This window comes from Macaca nemestrina, chromosome 10, assembly GCF_043159975.1.
Source record: "Macaca nemestrina isolate mMacNem1 chromosome 10, mMacNem.hap1, whole genome shotgun sequence".
Lineage (NCBI taxonomy): Eukaryota > Metazoa > Chordata > Mammalia > Primates > Cercopithecidae > Macaca > Macaca nemestrina.
Window position 1 is genome coordinate 85,946,889 of NC_092134.1, and position 16,926 is coordinate 85,963,814.

A 16,926-nucleotide genomic window follows, 5' to 3' on the forward strand; every position below is an offset into this window, starting at 1 on the left:
TCTAACATTTATTTTGTCATAAAGTTTATTTGGCTTAATGGCTGGTTAAATATCCCCCATCAGAAACTTTTTGCAACTCCACATTTTATTTTCAGAAGAGGACAGAAAGTGATAAAATATGCACGGAGTGGAAAGTTACGGGAAAGAACACTTTGCAGCTACTGGTAACTTTGGGCAAACCATACATAGTGTCAGATACCTGAGAAAAGTTCAGTCTTGTGGGCGAATGAGTGTGGATGTTTACTGGAAAATCAGCACTGGATTTAAACATCCAATAGATTTAAAAAATACTCTAAGTGAATTTTTTTCTTTCCATTTTGAAATGTGTGATTCATTAATAAAACATTATATTTAGGTAGATGCAGCTGAATCAAGGTTTTCAGTAGACATTTACATAAAAGTTTTTCAGTGGATATTTACATAAAGTTTATTTCCTCTTTAAGTAAGAATTTTGAGTTTCGGAAGAACTTCAGAGGAAATTCAGTTCTATCCTTTTGACAGAGGTTCATAGATGAAGCGACTTGCTGAAGTCCACACAGGTAGTTAGGTGGAGGTGGAAACAGACGTGGTCTCTTCACTCTGACGGGGCTGTCGTTCCTGCTCCAAATGCAGCAAGCGTTTGTAGGAAACAGGAAACAGGAAACAGCTATAGGAAATGGTAACAGGATATTTATGCATTGGTTAATAGAGAGCTATTCAATTACCCACTGATGAAGGACTGATGATTTTTTTTATGATGCTACAAACTTGTAAAAATTCCAAACACTATGCATGTGTATAAAAGTGTATAAAAATGAAAGTCCACCACTTCTTGGCCTCCTCCAGTCCCACTCCTCAGAGCTCATCATCACAATAGCCCAGTACATACCCATCCAGATTTTTCTATCCACATTTAAAACTCTTCTCTCAGCCAGGCACGGTGACTCACGCCTGTAATCCTAGCACTTTGGGAGGCCGAGACGGGCAGATCATGAGGTCAAGAGATCGAGACCATCCTGGCTAACACAGCGAAACCCCGTCTCTACTAAAAATACAAAAAAAATTAGCTGGCCGTAGTGGCGGGCGCCTGTAGTCCCTGGCATTGACGGCCGCCACCTCTGTCCCTGGCCCAGCTAGCCTCCCCTTCCGATTCAGCTCCGGTTGCTCCTCAGTGGGACCCTCCTCTCTTTGGATCTTCTTTGGGTCTTCTTGCCATTCATCAAACACCCGACCACCTTCCCATCTTTCCTTGTGTCAAACTTACCTCCCCCCTGACCCCTTACCTCAAGTCTCCACCGTGACACCACCTCCACTCCTCCTGGGAAATCAGAGGAGGACAGCTTGCTAGGTTCCTGCTGGAACCCACCTCCCTGCAAACGAAGCAGTTCCTTTATGTGGTCTTAAAACAAAAGGAGGCAGTGTGGCCCCCAGAGTTGGGGCTTGGACTCTGAATCCTGAAAGCTGGGTTCTACCTCATAGTGCGTGATCTTGAGCAGGCACTTGAGGCTTTGTTTCTTCAACTCTAAAGCAGGGGAAATAATTATTCCTATTTCAAAGGGCACTGATTAAATGATATAATGTTGGTAAAGTGGTTAGAACAGTGCTTGGTGCATACTAAGCATTCATTAAATAGTAGCATTATTATTTTCATTGTTGTTAATATTATTAGAATCCCACTTCCTTTCATCTTGTTTAGGATATCATTGCAGCAATTCTCTGAATCCTGAATCATCAATTTTACTCTCCACTGGGTCGTTTCTGTTGGCATACACATGGGTGGTTGTTTCTCCCACCTTAAAAAACAAAACCAACTGAAATTAACAATACTCCCAACCCGTTTCTGCCAGCTTCTCCTGACCTTCCTCCCCACTCTCTTCTCCCTTTTACAGCAAAGCTCAGAGAGGGTGTTCTCCGTATTCCAGATCTCCGACTCCTCGTCTCCACTGCTCTCTCGAGCTCACTCTGCTCAGGCTTTGCTGAGTTGCTCTTGCCGAGAGCCCTGTGACCTCCACATTGCCAAATGCAGTGGCCACTGAGAAGCCCCCTCTGGCTTTGCCACAGCTTCCTCTCCTCTGGGAAGCCCCTGATTTTGCTCTCACTTCCTCAGCCAGTCTCCTTTATTGTCTTCTCCTTAGTTTGACACTTCAAGTGATGGGGGGCCTGGAGCTCAGTCTTCAGACCGCTTTCCTTTTCCATCTACACTGACTAGTGAGCTCATCCATCTCGTGGCTTTAATATCTAAGTGTGGACACTCTTCAATTTATATCTCTGGCCTGGACTTCTCTCCTGAACTGCAGACTCATATAGCACCCGCCCACCTGGCAGCTCCACTTGGATGTCCAACAGACATCTCAAACTTGATGTATCCAGAACCAAACTCCTGATCTTACTCAACTCCCAGCCTGGCCTTCCCTATCAGCTCAGGGCACCTCCTTCCTTTTAGTTGCTTAGGCTGAACTATTTGGGGTTGTGCTTATCTCTTCTTGTGTCAGCAAATCTGACTGATTGTACTTTAAAAATATATCCAGAGTCTGACCACATCTCATCCTATCCACTATGCTCATTCTGGTCTAAGTCACCATTGAGTTTTTCCAATACGTACCAGATTTGTGTAATCTCCTTCTACATGGTGCTACGGCCCCAGACTCCCCATGGTTAAATGTGAAATGTTGAATTGGATCCCTTCACTCCTCTGTTTTAATCCCTCTAAAGGCTTTGCATCTCATCCTGAGTAAAAGTCAAGGTGATAGCGAAGGCCCCCAAGGCCCTACATGATCTGCCTTCCTCCCACCCCACTCCCTCATGGCCTCATTACTTTCAATGCCTTATGTATAAATCTCTGCTTTGCTCACCTCTTTTGAGTTCCTCCTCAAACATGTCAGGCATGTTCCTACCTCAGGGCCTTTGCACTTGCTGCTCTTTTTTTCTGAAACATTCCCCCAAATTTTCACTTTTTTCTAAAATTTGTATCTTTCTCAGTGAGGTCTTTCCTGGCCACTTTATTTAAAATGACTTCCCAGTCGGGCACGGTGGCTTATACCTGTAATCCCAGCATTTTGGGAGGCCAGATGGGCAGATCACTTGAGGTCAGGAGTTCAAGAACAGCCTGGTCAAAATGGTGAAACCTTGTCTCTCCTAAGAGTACAAAAATTAGCTGGGTGTGGTGGCACACCCTTGTAGTCCCAGCTACTTGAGAGACTGGGGCAGGAGAATCACTTGAACCCAGGAGGCGGAGGTTGCAGTGAGCCAAGATGGCACCACTGTACTCCAGCCTGGGTGACAGAGTGAGTGAGACTCTGTCTCAAAAAATTAAAAAATGAAATGACTCCCCCTCCCCAACTGGCATTCTCTTTTCCTCTTTTATATTCTGCGTCTCCCTGGTATTTCTAATACTTATGGTTGTTTAACTCTACAATTCACTTACTAATGGTGTTTTTGTCTATCTCTGGACTTTTGTCTATTTTGTTCTCTCTAGCACCTAGAACAGTGCCTGACACATAGTGGGCACTCAGCAAATGTGTGCCGAGTGGCTGAATGAACAAATTAATGAGGAAATGGGTGGAGCAGGCAGATTTTTTGAGGGATATGATCTTTTGATGGCTTGGAGTCCCAGTTTGCTGGGTAAGAAGCTCATCGTATTTGTACTTATGGGGAAAATCAGACTTGGGAGAATCAGTCACAATAATTAAACATACAGGTGGCTGGTCTGTTCTAGCTTTTTGTTTTTTTTCATAATGAGCCATACCTGGCCCATATTCAGCACCAGCTGCTGGAGAATGGAATTCCCCTCTTGGTATACGTGTCTGCTTAGGAGCCCAAAGGCTCCTCAGGGGAGTGCCCAACACACACAGAATTAGAGGAAAGAGATGTAATTCTTAAGAGTTAGTTTTGACTGGGTGTGGTGGCTCACCCCTGTGATCCCAGCATTTTGGGAGGCCAAGGCCACTTGAACCCAGGAGTTCAAGGCCAGCCTGGGCAACAGGGCAAACTCCTGTCTCTACAAAAAGTACAAAAAGTAACTGGGCATGTGGCGTGCAACTCTAGTCCCAGCTACTCAGGAGGCTGAGGTAGGAGGATCAATTGAGCCTGAGAGATGGAGGCTGCAGTGAGCCATGATCATGCCACTGCATACCAGCCTGGGTGACAGAGAGAGACCGTATCCTCCCTCCACCCCCCCAAAAGAGTTATTCTTAAAAGACATTTCTCATTTATGATTCTGTATTTACGATTATTTTGGTCTGAAGAATAAGAAAATACCAAAAGCCCCTTTATTTGTTACTTCCTACTTTCTGACTTTTTCTGTTAGGTGTGGGCTATCATCTGTGTGTGCCTTTGCCATTGACAGCGCCTTCATTTCATCATTTCTCACTTTCACTTTCCAAGTCTTAAATGCTACAGACTATCTTTCACTGACTTTCCTTTAGTTTCTCTTAGCTTCGCTAAGAGGCCCATCTTTTAAAGTCCTATGAAAAGGGTTTCAAGCTTAATAGCCTCCCTTGCAGTTTTCAGCTGAGAACATTTCCTCATTGCTTAAAGGAAATGAAATTGCCGATGAGTATCTTTAGCCACTGGGCCTAGTCCTAGTCTGACATTTTTTCATACTGGTAAGCACCAGTCAACAACTTCATAACTTCAGTGTACTTCATAGACATAGTCCCATCTGGTTAGACTCAAAGAACATTGGACCTCATTTTAAAATATGACAACCATGTCACGGGCTATAGGCATTGCATTTCAATATTTCCCCTTTCTTTTCTCAAGCCTGCAGGTCTGCATTTCCAAGGCTGGCATTTTACACGAGGAGCAAGTGAGCTTCAGTCCTGGCTTCTCCATGACCCCTGTGTGCCCTCCAACTAGCTTGACCTTTGACTGACCTTTCTGTGACGTTTGACTATATGACAGTAGCCATCTTTGGGTCAGCATGAATGACCTCCTTATGGATTCATAGTTTTTGGTATTTAGAGAAATCAGCTTTTTATACCGCGGTGAGAGTTAGAATTGGCTGGCACATCTTTTGATGATGCAGCTAACATTGTCTGGTGGCATAAACCAGGGCTGTGTTCTGGGCCCCCTTTTTACATGTTAAACATTAATAATTTGAAACTGACTTTGGTGAATTTCTCCTGGCTATGGAAAATAGGCAAATGAGTCTCCTTCTGTACACCAATATTATTGTCACAGCCTGGAAGTGGCCTCTGTGGGTGGTTCATCCTGTGATGAGCCCACTACCAGAACGACGAGTTTTAGATAAATGATTTTGCAATTAAAATATTATTGTGGTGGGTGTTCCCCAAATGTCATGGTCCTAAATTTAATAATTCGATTCAACCAGCTATTTTTTTTAGTTATTTAAAGCAACAGTATCCCAACTGTTTTAACCCATTCATGCTTGAGGTTGCAATTTTTTTTAATTTTTGCAATCAGACCTTGGTGATGACCTTGAGCAGTAGGATATAAATAACTCCGACATGCTTAGCGTTCAATTATTGGAAAGCATAAATTACCTACCTCATTAGTGAAAGGAAAGTGTCAATATGCTCTCTCAATCTATATGGATTCATTAATAAATGATACACAGTGCTATTATATTAGTGTATTATTTATATTATAAAGATACATAAAGTAGCAATTTAAATGAATGAGATAAAAATGAAATAAATGGGCTGGGCGAGGTGGCTTATGCCTGTAATCCCAGCACTTTGGGAGGCAAAGGCAGGCGGATCACGAGATCAAGACCATGGTGAAACCCTGTCTCTACTAAAAAAATACAAAAGATTTAGCTGGGCGTGGCAGCGGGAGCCTGTAGTTGCAGCTACTCGGGAGGCTGAGGCAGGAGAATGGTGTGTACCCGGGAGGTGGAGTTTGCAGTGAGCCGAGATTGCGCCACTGCACTCCAGCCTGTGTGACAGAGCAAGACTCCATCTCAAAAAAAAGAAAAAAAAAAAGAAAGAAATGATTTTTCTTATTTTATTTATTAATAGAACAGTATCACTCTATTATGATGATGAACGTTCTGGCTGCTTCATTTTTAAAATCTCTTGCTAATCCTGATGGCTTCATGCTCTCATTAGCTAATATCACAGGCAAAATACACACTCAAAGCAAGGACCAAAATTAATAAGAGTGGAGGTAAATCCATATTTTACATAGCTTTTTGTTAATTTCAGATTTGAGGTTGACTTTCTGTCAGATATGATCATATCACTGTTTTCCTCACTATGCCGCTGATAAAAAGCTTGCCTGTTCTAAGAATTGGAGAAGTACGGCTCTGTCAGACAAGCTTTCTGTTTGCTTGAGCTTGTATTACTGATATTACCTTTAATCCTCTACATTCATGAGAGCTCATTTCATTAAAACTGGATGTTATATTCCATACATCCACTTAACTAGACCCTTCTGAAATCTAACATGTGCCCATTTGGTGACAGTGAACAAAAATGTGCCAACCTTCTGCATAGGGAACTTCCACTTTTCCCTCAAGATACCCAGAGAACTGCAAGCGGCAACCTGGGCAGGTAACCATCTTACAAGTTGAGCAGGTGGGGTGCCTCTGTGTCAACTGGAATATGTAAGCGGTATTGAAGTTTACCTTCTTTCATACTGTTGCATATAAATATAGGGATAACTTCTAATGTTTTTCATGCATACCAGTGTCACATGGCCCATGTGGTGTACTGACTCCATTTGGAGAAATATTTGTTACTAATTCATTTTTGGAAGTTCACTGGGAACCAGTGCTCCTCATGAATGGATGTCCCAAACTCTGGGCATTTACATAATACGGTCACAGGTTTGCTTCACCTATATACTGTCTATACTTTTATCTAATTAATATTGATAACTCTATGGACTTACTTTTAAAACTTAAATTTATTTAAAAAGGAAACGCCACGTTCCTGACATGAATGGAGAAATCCATACTATTTTTCCTTCTTCTTCTTCCATGAGCATCAGTGATTCTTACCGTGGTCTGAACACAGTCCCTGCTGTTGACCTGGGGCTGAGCTCTCCTGACCTTGCAGCAGAGGTCAGACTGATTCTTGCACTGCCCACTGCAATACCCAGAAATAACCAGCACTCAGGAGGTGAGGTGACACCATGGACAGGAAGGACATTGGATTGGCACCTGCTGAAGAGCTTCTTAGCAGCTGTTATGCTGAGGGTTGGGAAGGTAGGTGTGTGTTGGCCAGCTTTTTACCACCCCAGATCAATTTGTGCACCACCTTTGGGAAACAGCTCTTTATGTATTTATTTATTATTTATTTATTTTGAGAAGGAGTCTCGCTCTGTCACCCAGGCTGGAGTGCAGTGGCACGATCTTGGCTCACTGCAAACTCCGCCTCCTGGGTTCGAGCAATTCTCCTGCCTCAGCCTCCCGAGTAGCTGGGACTACAGGCACGTGCCACCATGCCCGGCTAATTTTTTGTATTTTTAGTAGAGACAGATTTTCAGTGTGTTAGCCAGAATGGTCTCGATCTCCTGACCTTGTGGTCCACTCGCCTCAGCCTCCCAAAGTGCTGGGATTATAGGCGTGAGTCCCCGCGCCCGGCCTATTTTATTTCTAGGAAATGTGGAGGCGAATGTAAGACTCCAGTATAGTCATGATATTGCCCTTATGGCAACATTTGCATATTTGGGATAGTCCTGTACCCCTCCTAGGCCTAGGTCTTGATTACCTACTACCAATTATATTTTTCCTAGTTCTTGTTTATAGTATACTGTTATTTTTGTGTTTGTATTCTTGTGTCAAGCTATCTCAAAGCCTTGTGGAACAAGGCAAAGGATATAAATAAATAAAATATCTCACATGACCTTCTCTGCCCCACATGTCATTACTGGCTTCATCTCTAGTTAGCAGATTAAATCTGGTATTTTGTGAAGGACAGTTCCAAAACAGATGTGTCAGTGATGTCTTATTTTATTAGATCTGCTTTATGACACTTCATGATTTACGAAATCCTGCACAGAAACCATCTCATTTAGTAAGCATGATAACCCTGTGAAAAGGGCAGACTCGAAGAATTTGGTAGATATGTCAGAAGTTCAGTTCTGAGCCCAAGTCTCAAGAACTCACATTTTCTCTCTGTTTCTCTCTCTTCTCATTCTCATTTTTTTCTCCCTCTCTCCTTATCTTTCTCTCTCTTATTCCCTTTTCCTCACTCTTCCTCTTCTCCCCTCCTGTCCTCTCTCATCTCTTTTCTCTCTCCTCCTCCTCCCCTGACCCCCGCTGTTGCTTCACTGCTATTATGAGAACAATCCAGGACTAGCTGACTTGGGGTTGAGATAAGCTGCATGAAGTAGAGTCACGTTGTCACAGCGGAAGCCATTGGCCCCCTTGCAGCACATCAGCTGACAACAGACGGACGGCCAAGGCCCACTGAGATCGGTTGAGTCTGACCCAGATCAGCAGACCCACCTAGCCACATATTTGTGAGAAATAGTAAGTAGTTATTATTTTAAGCCATTATGTTTTGGGTTGGTTCATTACATGCAATCGCCACCTGATACAGAGACTCAGAGACTTAGGTTACGTGACAGAATTGGTGGCAGAGCTAGGAGTAGAGTCAGGCTGCAGCTTTTTGTTTGTTTGTTTTGTTTTAAATTTTTGTGGCTACATACTAGGTGTATATATTTATGGGTACATGAGATGTTTTGGTACAGGCATGTAATGTGTAATAATCACATCGAGGAAAATGGGCTATCCATCCCCTAGGCTGCTGCTTATTCTTGGTCAAGGTGTTTGATACAATGCTCTGCCACTGAACTCATTTACCTATCTTCCCCTTGACCAGCTGACCTCTTGTCCTCCGAAAAGTGACCTCTGGTGCATTTTGTCCCTCAGGGAGTCAATCGTGGCTACATGGGCGGATGGATGAGCATTGTTTTGCAAAGAAGATCTATTTAAATTTTGTAAAATGAATCTCTTTTTTAGAAGAAACATCAAACAGTCTTTGGTTGTTCTGTAACTGTCTGGCATCTCCATCTGCCTGTTTTTTACATAAAATTTCCATAAACCAAAATCAAATGCACTTTATTTGATTTTTGCATCTTAGTAGCAGTAATATGAGACCCTACACATTATCATCTAGAGGTCATGAGATCCATCAGAGTAATTTCCTGACATTGTTTTGACTTTCTGGGAAGCCTGAGGGAATGTTTTGAGATGGATGTCCTTCCCACCCCACTTTGGCTTGATGCTTCACTTCTGATTATCGTGGTGCAAAGATCTCAACCTACAGCTTATACTAGGCTTGATTTCTAAGGTCATGCTCATCTGCAGGCTTTGTAAAATCTCCTAACAATATAGTAAGAAAGGTCACTTAACAATAAGACAATTAACATGTTCCCTCCCCATGAATGAATTTTGGTGTAAAAAGAAGCAAAAATAGTGCCAGAAATAAATTACTGGCTTATAAACATGTTTATTAAATGCATCATACTTGGAGCACCAGATGTGAGGAAGACAAAGGCTAAATGCCAGCAGTAGGGTTGCTTAGTAAATTATTTGGCTTGTTGCTGGTAATGAGAGGCTGTCCTTGGTGGGAGCTGCTGTGAAATTACATGTTTCTGCTGTTTTGTTCCTCAATGAACCATGATCGACTCTAGGAATTGTTGGATAAGTTTTCCCTTTGGTGTTGATAGAAAAAATAATTCTCTTTTAAAAAAAATCTTGATAAGCCCAAATATTTTTTGTGAACTCACAATTTATTTATGTCTTCATCAATAAAAGTGATTAATAAATTTATCAAATGTAATTTGATTGCCTTTAATTCTCCCCTTTCTTCATATCTTACAAAAAATTCCTGTTGATTTATGCTGAAGACTTAGACTATATAGAAAATAGAACCTAGAAACCATCATTCTTAGCAAACTATCACAAGAACGGAAAACCAAACACCGCATGTTCTCACTCATAGGCGGGAACTGAACAATGAGATCACTTGGACTCAGGAAGGGGAACATCACACACTGGGGCCTATCATGGGGAGGGGGGAGGGGGGAGGGATTGCATTGGGAGTTATACCTGATGTAAATGACTAGTTGATGGGTGCAGCACACCAACATGGCACAAGTATACCTATGTAACAAACCTGCACGTTATGCACATGTACCCTACAACTTAAAGTATAATAATAATAAATAAATTTAAAAAAAAAAGAAAATAGAACCTAGAAAGATGATACTGTCTGTTAGCATTTCCAGTCATATTTCTGCGGCAGAAATGGGCAAATCTTACAATAAGCCTGCTGATTTGATTAGGCAGACTAATAATTACACACCGTAGCAACACCCTCATGCACAAGCTCCTATTCACAGATCTGGCATTCTTCCTGTTTCTTCTTTAGAAAAATATTTTCTGGCTTAGTTGAGAAGAATAAGTCATTAGAAGCTCCAGTAAACAATTCTGTGTGGAGAGTCCATTTGAGCAAGCAGCTGTCCTTTGAAAATTGTCTTTATTGTTTGAGGCTCCCAGTTTTGCAGCCAGGAAGTTATATAAAATCAATTAAGCCAGAGGATCTCTAGGCAATCAGCTCTGAGAACTGTTGCCCCAGCTGCGATTATTTGCCGACGGTGGCAGCTTACTCCTTTATTGCTGTGTTGTTCGGCCCCCGCTTTAGCCTTCACCTCCCGGCAGCACTGCGCCTCCCTATCCCCCACCCCTCTCGGCTTCTTTCCTTCACCACTCTTGTTGGTGCAGCCCAGGCTGCTGTCTCTCTGGGTCTCACCCCAGCTCCTGCTTTCAAGGGATGCAAGGAGAATGCCCTGCTGGGTTAAGAGGTTGTGGCTTTCAGTTCCTTCTCACCAGCAGGTAGGAAGCTGGAAGGAGGTACCACAAATTGCGGCCGTTGCTATGGCAACCAGAGCTGCTCCTCAGAAATGCTGTTCCAGAGGAAAAGCTCCTTGAGTTGTTTGATCTGTCTTTCTGTGTCTTCCCCTTTCTTTGGCCCTTATGAGGCACCTCAAGTGATCATCTCTAAGAATCCCACCCGCCTCCCCCGCCACAAGGAAGTCATTCACACTGAGGATTTGACAACAGAGGAGCCTTCCTGCACTACTCCCCTCAGAGGCATTGTCCTTGAATAAGGCATACTGCATCCAGAAGAACATGCCATATCATGACGTCTAATATTATAATTCTATGCATCATTTGGCTGGGTGGGGAAAGTATTTTGAGGGGTAGGGTAGGGTAGAGAACTCATTTGTTCATTCATTGAGTGCTTATTGAATACTCACCAGGGAGTACGTGGCAAAATGCTAAGTACTGGGGTTTCAGAGACAAGTATGACAATGTTGCTACCTCACAGTCTGGTGAAGAGGCAGATATAAAGAGAAATGTTCACAATAAGGCATTGCACGTGTTTGATAAAAGTCTATCTGGGGCTTCTAAGGCATAAGGGAGGGCGTGTGTGGGCAGCTGGGAAAGCCACTTGATGGAAGTGTCATGAGAGAGAGTGTGTGGTAAGTGCACACATTACTTTGGAGGACTCTTAAATCTTCTCTTGAATCCAATATCTTACTTTCTTTTTTTTATGTGGATGTATTTTTTTTATTATTATTATACTTTAAGTTGTAGGGTACATGTGCATAACGTGCAGGTTTGTTACATATGTATACTTGTGCCATGTTGGTGTGCTGCACCCATCAACTCATCAGCACCCATCAACTCGTCATTTACATCAGGTATAACTCCCAATGCAATCCCTCCCCCAACCCCCTCCCCATGATAGGCCCGGGTGTGTGATGTTCCCCTTCGCGAGTCCAAGTGATCTCATTGTTCAGTTCCCACCTATGAGTGAGAACATGCGGTGTTTGGTTTTCTGTTCTTGCAATCGTTTGCTGAGAATGATGGTTTCCAGCTGCATCCATGTCCCTATAAAGGACACAAGCTCATCCTTTTTTATGGCTGCATAGTATTCCATGGTGTATATGTGCCACATTTTCTTAATCCAGTCTGTCACTGAGGGACATTTGGGTTGATTCCAAGTCTTTGCTATTGTGAATAGTGCTGCAATAAACATACCTGTGCATGTGTCTTTATAGCAGCATGATTTATAATCCTTTGGGTATATACCCAGTAATGGGATGGCTGGGTCATATGGTACTTCTAGTTCTAGATCCTTGAGGAATCACCATACTGTTTTCCATAATGGTTGAACTAGTTTACAATCCCACCAACAGTGTAAAAGTGTTCCTATTTCTCCACATCCTCTCCAGCACCTGTTGTTTCCTGACTTTTTAAATGATTGCCATTCTAACTGGTGTGAGATGATATCTCATTGCGGTTTTGATATGCATTTCTCTGATGGCCAGTGATGATGAGCATTTTTTCATGTGTCTGTTGGCTGTATGAATGTCCTCTTTTGAGAACTGTCTGTTCATATCGTTTGCCCACTTTTTGATGGGGTTGTTTGTTTTTTTCTTGTAAATTTGTTTGAGTTCTTTGTAGGTTCTGGATATTAGCCCTTTGTCAGATGAGTAGATTGCAAAGATTTTCTCCCATTCTGTAGGTTGCCTGTTCACTCTGATGGTAGTTTCTTTTGCTGTGCAGAAGCTCTTTAGTTTCGTTAGATCCCATTTGTCAGTTTTGGCTTTTGTTGACATTGCTTTTGGTGTTTTAGACATGAAGTCCTTGCCCATGGCTATGTCCTGAATAGTATTATCTAGGTTTTCTTCTAGGGTTTTTACAGTATTAGGTCTAACATTTAAGTCTCTAATCCATCTTGAATTAATTTTCGTATAAGGAGTAAGGAAAGGATCCAGTTTCAGCTTTCTACTTATGGCTAGTCAATTTTCCCAGCACCATTTATTAAATAGGGAATCCTTTCCCCTTTTCTTGTTTTTTTCAGGTTTGTCAAAGATCAGATGACTGTAGATGTGTGGTATTATTTCTGAGGACTCTGTTCTGTTCCATTGGTCTATCTCTCTGTTGTGGTACCAGTACCATGCTGTTTTGGTTACTGTAGCCTTGTAGTATAGTTTGAAGTCAGGTAGTGTGATGCCTCCAGCTTTGTTCTTTTGACTTAGGATTGTCTTGGCAATGTGGGCTCTTTTTTGGTTCCATATGAACTTTAAAGCAGTTTTTTTCAAATTCTGTGAAGAAACTCATTGGTAGCTTGATGGGGATGGCATTGAATCTGTAAATTACCTTGGGCAGTATAGCCATTTTCACGATATTGATTCTTCCTATCCATGAGCATGGTATGTTCCTTTTATTTCACTGAGCAGTGGTTTGTAGTTCTCCCTGAAGAGGTCCTTTACATCCCTTGTAAGTTAGATTCCTAGGTATTTCATTCTCTTTGAAGCAATTGTGAATGGAAGTTCATTCATGATTTGGCTCTCTGTTTGTCTGTTACTGGTGTATAAGAATGCTTGTGATTTTTGCACATTAATTTTGTATCCTGAGACTTTGCTGAAGTTTGTTATCAGCTTAAGGAGATTTTGGGCTGAGACAATGGGGTTTTCTAAATATACCATCATGTCATCTGCAAACAGGGACAATTTGACTTCTTCTTTTCCTAACTGAATACCCTTGATTTCTTTCTCTTGCCTGATTGCCCTAGCCAGAACTTCCAACACTACATTGAATAGGAGTGGTCAGAGAGGGCATCCCTGTCTTGTGCTAGTTTTCAAAGGGAATTTTTCCAGTTTTTGCCCATTCAGTATGATATTGGCTGTGGGTTTGTCATAAATAGTTCTTATTATTTTGAGATACGTTCCATCAATAGCAAATTTATTGAGTGTTTTAGCATGAAGGGCTGTTGAATTTTGTCAAAGGCCTTTTCTGCATCTATTGAGATAATCATGTGGTTTTTGTCTTTGGTTCTGTTTATATGCTGGATTACGTTTATTGATTTGCGAATGTTGAACCAGCCTTGCATCCCAGGGATGAAGCCCACTTGATCATAGTGGATAAGCTTTTTGATGTGCTGCTGGATCCGGTTTGCCAGTATTTTATTGAGGATTTTTGCATCGATGTTCATCAGGGATATTGGTCTAAACTTCTCTTTTTTCGTTGTGTCTCTGCCAGGCATTGGTATCAGGATGATGTTGGCCTCATAAAATGAGTTAGGGAGGATTCCCTCTTTTTCTCTTGATTGGAATAGTTTCAGAAGGAATGGTACCAGCTCCTCCTTGTACCTCTGGTAGAATTCAGCTGTGAATCCGTCTGGTCCTAGACTTTTTTTGGTTGGTAGGCTATTAATTATTCCTTACTTTCACTTATGGCTAGTTGGTCAACACCTTGGAAGGTCCAGAGAGCCTTTGTGAAGTATAATGTAAATATGAGGCAAAGACAGTCGGTGATCTCCCCCTTATGAGTCCCTGGAAGGTGGTGATGATAGCCCTGGAAGCAGGGCTGGTGGGACTGGGAATGATCAGGGGTGGGGGGCATTCAAAGACCCTCATGGAAAGAAAGCCTTCGCTAGAACATTCAGCTAGACCTCGGGGAGGGGAGAGGTGGAATCGCTGGAGACTAGTGTGGGAGGAGTAGTCACAGAGCCCCTGGCTACAGAGCTCCTGGGTGTGTGGTGTTCGGGAACCTGAAACTGCGTGGGGACACTGATGGGAAAAGATCTGTCTGACTATTATTAAGGGCACGTATGTAGTGTTATGGTTAACTGCAGAGCTTTGGATTCCAACAGATCTGAGTTTGTCTTGACTCTGCCACCAGTAACTGGAGACTCTGGACAAGTAGCAATCCTTCTGGGCCTATTTCTTCAGGTGTAAAAGGGGATTACGTCCGGGGGCTGAATTGTGCCCCCCATTCACATGTTGAAGTCCTAACTCCAAGCACTTCAAAGTATTCCTGTATTTGGAGATAAAGCCTTTAAAGAGGTAATTAAGTTAGAATGAGGTCATGACGGTGGGCCCTAATCCAATATGACTACTGTCCTTTTAATAAGAGGAAATTTGGACACAGACATGTACAGAGGGGAAATCATGTGAAGAATCAGGGAGAAGACAAACCAGGGAGAGAGGCCTGGAATCAATCCTTCCCTCATGGTCCTGGAAGGAACAAACCCTGCCTACACCTTGGTCTCCAGAACTGTGAGAAATAATTTTTTTTAAGCCAACCAGTCTGTGATAGTTTGTTATGACAGCTCAAGTTAACTAATCTACAGAGTTATTGAGAGGATAAAATCGTCTAATTTATATAACGCACTAAAGCACATGAATTATCATTATGTGCTTTTTCATTATATGGTCGCTATAATTAGCAATAGCAGTAAGGTTGGCTCTACTTTAATTAGGAATAAATCTTAACTCACTTGCATTATTGGATTATTAAGGTTATGAAGATTAATTGATTTCTCTGATTAACTGAGTGTCAGAGGATGCTTTGTTTCCATTCTGATGATTCCATTCTTTTAAACATGCCTGAACCATCTTTATACTAATTAAAATTGAACCTTTTTGTAATTTGCAGGCCTAAGTGCCTCTCTTTGATTAGAAGAGATTGAAACTGCATGCATGCTCTTTCTGGAAAGTTTTGTTTTGTTTTTAGTAAGCCAATTATGTCAATGTTTTCTAATAATTTGCTCCTTTTTTCATAATAAAGTGCTAAAACTCAGGTTAGCTTTAAGGTTCTAGACAATTGGACAGATCCAATGTGTTAGTATTCTTTACTTTCCATGAGTTCCTTTTGCAAAACATAGTCTTACATATTGCTGTACGCTGTAAGAACTTAAACTTGTTTCTGGAACTTTAATTATAATAAAAAATATGGAAATTGCTATCATTGTCTTCATGAGTTATGGATCAGCTGCTTCTGAACAACTAACAAATAGATCATGTAAATGTTTTTGGTTAGGAGAAACACCATGCTCCCAACAACAACAACAAAAAATACAGAGAAACAATTATATTTACAACTTTCCAGATTATATTTCTCAGCTCGGTTTATGGAAGCTGGTACCAAACAGCAAATTGTACTTTGTCACTTGCTTGTTTCCCCTGATCTTTTAAGAGAGAACTTTATTTAGCATCTTTCTCTCTCTTGGGTAGGAGGTCACAGAGCAGATGATCTCTATTAGTTCTTATCTATCCAAGAAAATGCTGCACATGGAAATTCAAGGAAAGAAGAATGAGAAAGGATGACTATGGAAAGATACAATTCAGTCTCAGGAGGAGGGAACAAAGGACCAGTGGACCATATCTTTGAAAGATGTGGTGAATTAAAATGCCACTCCTTCCATGAGGAGGTGGCACCCTGTACCTTACCGCATGAATTGGGACTATTCTGAGCTGTACTTGCAACTAGCTTTGGCCAGTAGAATGTGGGATAACAAACACCGTATGATTTCCAAGCAAGGCTTCAAGAGGACTTGCAACTTCTGCTCTCACTTTCTTGCATGCATCATTGCTTTGAGACTTCCATGGAAGGAAGTATAGTCTAGTCACCTTGAAGATGACAGACCACATGAAAAGAGATCCAGATGACAGCCAGCATCAACTGCCAGACATGTGAGAGGGGCCATCTTAGACTCTCCAGCTCCAGTCCCAGGCAGGACCAGGAGATGAACAATCTAGCCAAGTCCATCCCAAACTGCTAATGTGCAAAATCAAGAGTCAGTAAAAGGGATGTTAATTTAAGTCACTAAGTTTTGGGCTGTTTGTTATATAGCAATAGGTAATTGATACAAAAGCACTTGGGACATAGAAAAAGCATTTTACAAAATTCAACATTGTCATAATAAAAACGCTCAATAAACTGGGAATAGAAGGGAATTTCCTCAACCTGATGAAGGATGTCTATGAAAACCTAGTATAAACATCATACTTAATGGTGAAAGACTAAATGTTTCCCATTTAAGCTCATGAACAAGCCAAGGATGTCCACTCTTACTACTTCTATTCAGCATTGTACTGGAGATTCTTGCCAGGACAACTGGGGAAGAAAAAGAAGTAAGAGACATCTAGATTAGAAAGGAAGAAGTAACACATATT